The sequence below is a fragment of the Serinus canaria genome, chromosome 25, assembly GCF_022539315.1.
Source record: "Serinus canaria isolate serCan28SL12 chromosome 25, serCan2020, whole genome shotgun sequence".
Taxonomy (NCBI): Eukaryota; Metazoa; Chordata; class Aves; order Passeriformes; family Fringillidae; genus Serinus; species Serinus canaria.
Window position 1 is genome coordinate 12,982,061 of NC_066338.1, and position 6,000 is coordinate 12,988,060.

The window sequence follows — 6,000 nt, forward strand, 5'->3', positions numbered from 1 at the left end:
ATGAAGGAGATTGGAAGGAATTTTCACGGGAAGTGACCCATGGATCTGCTCGTGGACGAGGTGGATCAGGCAGAAGAGGTGTTTGTAATCCCAGATTCCTCAGGGTCACGTGGACCAGGAGCTCCACGTCATCGACCTCCTTGTGAAAAAATATTTATTGATGTTAATCCCTGAGGATTAGGTTCAGGGCAGGGATTCTGCAGGGGGAATTGCTCAATGGGGCCGGATATCTCGATGAGAGGTTTGCATTAGCCCAAATCAGTGGTCATTCCAAACTGCCTGCCCCGTGTGGCCCAGCAAGGATTTCTCCTCCAGGTGCCCACCAAAGCCACAGGTGCTGCCACCAAACCAGAATGGGTTCCTGTCCGTGGGGTCACAGGTGCTGCCACCAAACCTGCCCCAGGGTGGGTTCCAGTCCATGGGGTCACAGGTTCTGCCACCAAACCTGCCCCAGGGTGGGTTCCTGTCCATGGGGTCACAGGTGCTGCCACCAAACCTGCCCCAGGGTGGGTTCCTGTCCATGGGGTCACAGGTTCTGCCACCAAACCTGCCCCAGGGTGGGTTCCTGTCCATGGCCCACAGGTTCTGCCACCAAACCTGCCCCAGAGGGGGTTCCTGTCCATGGCCCACAGGTTCTGCCACCAAACCTGCCCCAGAGTGGGTTCCTGTCCATGGGGTCACAGGTGCTGCCACCAAACCTGCCCCAGAGGGGGTTCCAGTCCATGGGGTCACAGGTTCTGCCACCAAACCTGCCCCAGAGGGGGTTCCAGTCCATGGGGTCACAGGTTCTGCCACAAACCTGCCCCAGAGCGGGTTCCTGTCCATGGGGTCACAGGTTCTGCCACCAAACCTGCCCCAGAGCGGGTTCCTGTCCATGGCCCACAGGTTCTGCCACCTCTGTGGATCCCCATCCACCAAAACCTGGCCAAGCAAACCCAGCCTGAGGCTTCAGGTGCTGTTTCAGTCTGGTTTTGCACCCCAACGTGGTGTCGGGGGCAGTGGTATCAAATGCCAGGACAGGATGGTTTGGGGTGAACAGAATCCCAGATTTTCAGAATCACTGATGTTGGAAAAGATCTCCAAGACCACTGAGCCCAGCCTTTGACCAACCCCCACCTGGTCAAGCACTGAGAGCTCTCAGTGCCAGGTCCAGGAGTTCCTTGGACACCTCCAGGATGGCCCAAACCCTCCCAGAGTGTTTTTGGTTATTTTCTCTTCTGATTTTATTCAGAATTTTTTATTTCAGCTTATGGAGACACAAACACAGCAGTGTGATGCAGGAGACACTTCTGAACCTGGATTTTCCCGTGAATCACACGTGAACTTTGGTCTCCCATGCCTGCCTACAAGTCATGCCCATCCGACCCATCAATTACATCTTCTTGTCCCATAAAAGGCAGGAATGTGTCAACACTGGGATGGCACCGGGGATTAGGAGTGAGGCACGAGGGATTTGGGGTGATGCTCTGCTGACTCACAGGGATCCCTCAGACTGGAGCACTCCCAGGTGAGCCGTGCTCCCCTGGCGCACAGAACAAACCCATGACACCTCCCTGAGAGGTTTGGGTCAGGCTGTGGTCAGGCAGCACTTCAGGGATTTTTGGTGACGTATGGGAGGAGATTTGGTGTCACCTGAGAGAGGTGAGGGGGGAAAAAATGAAAAAAAAAAATGAATTACCAGATGTAAGTATCAGGAAGTGGGGCAGGAAACAGAAATGTCTGAGGTCATGAGAGGGCAAAGCCCCCATTTTCCAGGAGCGGCTCACTGTGGAAGCTTCCAGGTCCATGAGGTGTGGGATGAGCTCTTGGAGGTTTGGGATGAGCTCCATGCAGTGGGATAAGTTCTGTGAAGTGCGGGATAAGCTCAATGAGGTGTGGGATAAGCTCAATGAGGTGTGGGATGAGCTCCATGAGGTGTGGGATGAGCTCCAGGAGTTCTGGGATGAGCTCCATGCAGTGGGATGAGCTCCAGGAGGTGTGGGATGAGCTCCATGAGGTGTGGGATGAGCTCCATGAGGTGTGGGATGAGCAGCGGGAGCTCCAGGAGGTGTGGGATGAGCTCCATGCAGTGGGATGAGCTCCAGGAGTTCTGGGATGAGCTCCATGCAGTGGGATGAGCTCCAGGAGTTCTGGGATGAACTCCATGAGGTGTGGGATGAGCTCCATGAGGTGTGGGATGAGCTCCATGAGGTGTGGGATGAGCTCCATGCAGTGGGATGAGCTCAATGAGGTGTGGAATGAGCTCCATGCAGTGGGATGAGCTCCAGGAGGTGTGGGATGAGCTCCAGGAGTTCTGGGATGAACTCCATGCAGTGGGATGAGCTCCATGAGGTGTGGGATGAGCTCCATGAGGTGTGGGATGAGCTCCATGAGGTGTGGGATGAGCTCCAGGAGGTGTGGGATGAGCTCCATGCAGTGGGATGAGCTCCAGGAGGTGTGGGATGAGCTCCATACAGTGGGATGAGCTCCATGAGGTTTGGGATGAGCTCCATGCAGTGGGATGAGCTCCAGGAGTTCTGGGATGAACTCCATGCAGTGGGATGAGCTCCATGAGATGTAGGATGAGCAGCTGGAGCTCCATGAGGTTTGGGATGAGCAGCTGGAGCCGAGCAGCAGCGCTGCCACTCCCTGTGGTTGACTGAGGGGGTTTGACCAACTGAACTGATTTACAGAAACTGATCCCTGTTTACACACCTGACTTGGCTCTGCCTGGACCCACCTGTGCTTGCTGTAACCACTGCAAGGTGGAGAGGCTTTTTTTGGCTTTTTTTATTCCTGGGATAATTCTCTGCAGGAGCTCAGCACCTTCGCTGCTGTGGGAGGAGAAGGTGGGGACAACTTCCCGCTGGATTCCTGCAGCCTTTCCTGCTTCCCTCTGCAGATGTGTGGGGAGATAACACAGCTCCAGCTCTCCAGGGAGAGATTCCCTGTCTCAGCTCCTCAGCTCCTTCCCGAGTCTTTCCCTCCATGGAGTGGCATAGCCTGGATGGCTCCGGCTCAGCCGGGAGCGTAGGTGAAACCTTGGATTGCTCCGAAAAGTTTCACCTTGGAGATTTTATCTGCCCTTCCCACAAAGCCAGACCCAATCCCAGCCTGGAGCCGCTCGTCTGGCTGGGTTGGCACAGGCTGGGTGAGGGGGAACAGGGATTGGCACCCCTCGATGTCCCCAAGCCAGGCTGGAGCCTGTCCCCAACCCCAATGTTCATTCCCTGCACCTGCAATCACCGACCTCACACCTGGCATTGAGGCTCCTCGTTATTTTAATTAAGAGCAGTAATAAAACCAGTGCTAATAGCACCTTTCTGATTCCTTTCAAAGGTTCATCATGAACCCTTGGCTAATTAAATGTCTCCTGCATTACACACAGCGCTGCTCTCATCCCACAGAGCCCCAAACCCCACAGAAATCGGCCTGGTGGGGTCTGGGGTGGAGAGAAATCCAACTGCAGATGTCAAATTCCTTTTTTCCCTTTCACATCTACAAGGCACTCAGAACTTTAGTGGTTTAATTCAGTTTAAACCTCGTGAGGAAATGGGAATGGTTTTTTTCTCACTCAGGAGGGGCATTGAGGGGCTGGAGTGTGTCCAGAGAAGGGAACAGAGCTGGGAAGGAGGAGAAGGGGCTGGAGATCTCCTGGGGGGGGGCTCAGCTGGGAGAAAAGGAAGCTCAGGGGGGACATCAGGAGGAATTTCCCGATGGAAAGGGTGGTGAGGCCTTGGAGAGGGCTGCCCAGGGAAGTCTGGAGTGCCCAGCCCTGGAGGTGTCCAGGGAAAGCCTGGAGGTGGCACTCAGTGCCCTGGGCTGGGTGAGAAGGTGGGGATCAGGCACAGGTTGGACTCAAAGGTCTTGGAGAGCTTTTCCAACCTCAGCTCCTCTGGGATTCTGGGATTTCCTGCAGGGAACACAGATTTTCAAAGCAGGGAGAGTTCCCTGGCAGAAAAGACCAATCTAAGCCCAAATTCTCCATTTGCAGGGGTCAGAAGGGACACTGAGCACGACGTGGTCCTTCCTCTGCTCGTGTCCTCCTCATTGTGGAGATCAGGGAGTTCCAGACTTCCAGGACTGAGCCTGCTCTGCGCTCACCAGCCACGAACAGACTGCAAACCCTTCACAATGTGCCCGTGGGGGTCCGAGGCTCCGAGCCAAGGGCTGGGCTTGCACAGAGGCTGATCTGCACCTTCAGCCTCAGACAGCTTTTGAAATCAGCCTGGCAGGTGCCCAAGGTGTGGGGACTGCAGGGCTGAGCCACCCCAGCCGCTGGAATGCCACGGGAAAGGGGAGGGAGCCGTGGAAAGCAGCTGCCCTCAGCCCAGACAGGCTGGGGAACGATGCCAAAGATAAGGAAAACCAGTGGAAAAACACCAGGAGGCCAGCAGGTTTGATGAACTTTAGGCTTTAATTTAACATCACACCTTTGCTACTGGAGACAGGAGCAGGGAACGAAGAACAAATCCCAATTCCACCGCGCTAATGCCACTTGGGGTTGTCAGGAGGAGGGAAAAAGGGGCCACGGGGATGAGGCAGGGCCTGTCCAAGCTCAGGGACAGGGGACAGGGAGCAGCTCTGAGCTTTTCACTTCTGCTGCTGCTGCGGCGGCCACTGCACCGGCTGCTTGATCTGCTGCTGCTGCTGCTGGCACGGAACCTGGGCCAGGGGCACCTGCCCCGTGCCCGCCGGGCACTGAGGGGTCAGCACCACCACGGGGGTGACATCTGGCACCGGGGTCACCTCGTGGCACACGAGCCCCTCGGAGCCGTGGCAGGAGCGGTTGCTGTCGTGGCAGGAGGAGCTGCCGCCGTGGCAGGAGGAGCTCTCGGAGCTGTGGCAGCCTCTGTTCTCACGGGAGCACATCTTTGGGAAGGTTGAGAGAAGGTTGAGGAGCTGGGGAGGAGAGAAGGTCGGCGTTAGGGGCAGGGAGGGCACGGTTCCCCAGCAGGATTTGCCTTTCTGCCCGCCCAGTTCCCCCAGTTTGGGGCTTCTTTCCTGCAGTGCTGGATCAGACTGGACCATTTGAACACCCCCAGGAGTCCCCACAGCTGCCCTGGCCTCTGGTTCTGCTGGGCCCCATGAGCCATTTCCCTGCTATTTTTTAAATAATTTCCCTGCTCTCCCCTGAACCATTTCCCTCTTCTTCGTCAAGAAATTTCCCTGCTATTTTTTGATTTATTTCCCTGCTATTTTTTGAGTTATTTCCCTGCTATTTTTTAAATAATTTCCCTGCTCTCCCCTGAACCATTTCCCTGCTATTTTTTGGGTAATTTCCCTGCTATTTTTTGAGCCATTTCCCTGCTATTTTTTGAGCCATTTCCCTGCTATTTTTTGAGCCATTTCACTGCTTTTCTTTGAGCCATTTCCCTGTTTTTCCTTGAGCCATTTCCCTGCTCTCCTTGAGCCATTTCCCTGCTTTTTTTTAGCCATTTCCCTGTAGGTCTTGAGCCATTTCCCTGCTATTTTTTTCAACCATTTCCCTGCTATTTTTCCAGCCATCTCCCTCCTTTTCCTTGGCTGCATCCCGGGGTGCCCCTGGAGGAGCAAATGCTCTGAGTGATGCTGGGACATCCCGCACCAGCAAGAGGCATCTTGGCAAGAATCCCAAAATCTCGTAGCCTTGAGGGGCCCTGGCAAAGCCCTGGAAAAATTCACTTCCAATAAAGACAAATTCCTCTGCCTTCCTCCCTCCTCGTGTCCTCTGCTGCCTCCAGGCCCAATTTCCTGAGCATGAGGAAAATCCTCTGTGCACATCCCAACCCCCTGCCGAGGATTGCTGGGATTTCAGGGAGGGAAAAAGATCTGGGATGCTGAGCTGGAAGAGGATCCTGCTGCTCCTTCCTCTCACAGTTTAAATCCACCTTCTTTATCCTTTCCTAAATTTCTTCAAGGAAGAAATTTCAATACTTCAAGGAAGAAGTTTGAATACTTTCATCTCCTGAATGTCTTCCAAAGGAGCTTATTAAAGGAGTCAGGCTTATAAAAGCAATTAAAATTCCCAGCTTAACCCCG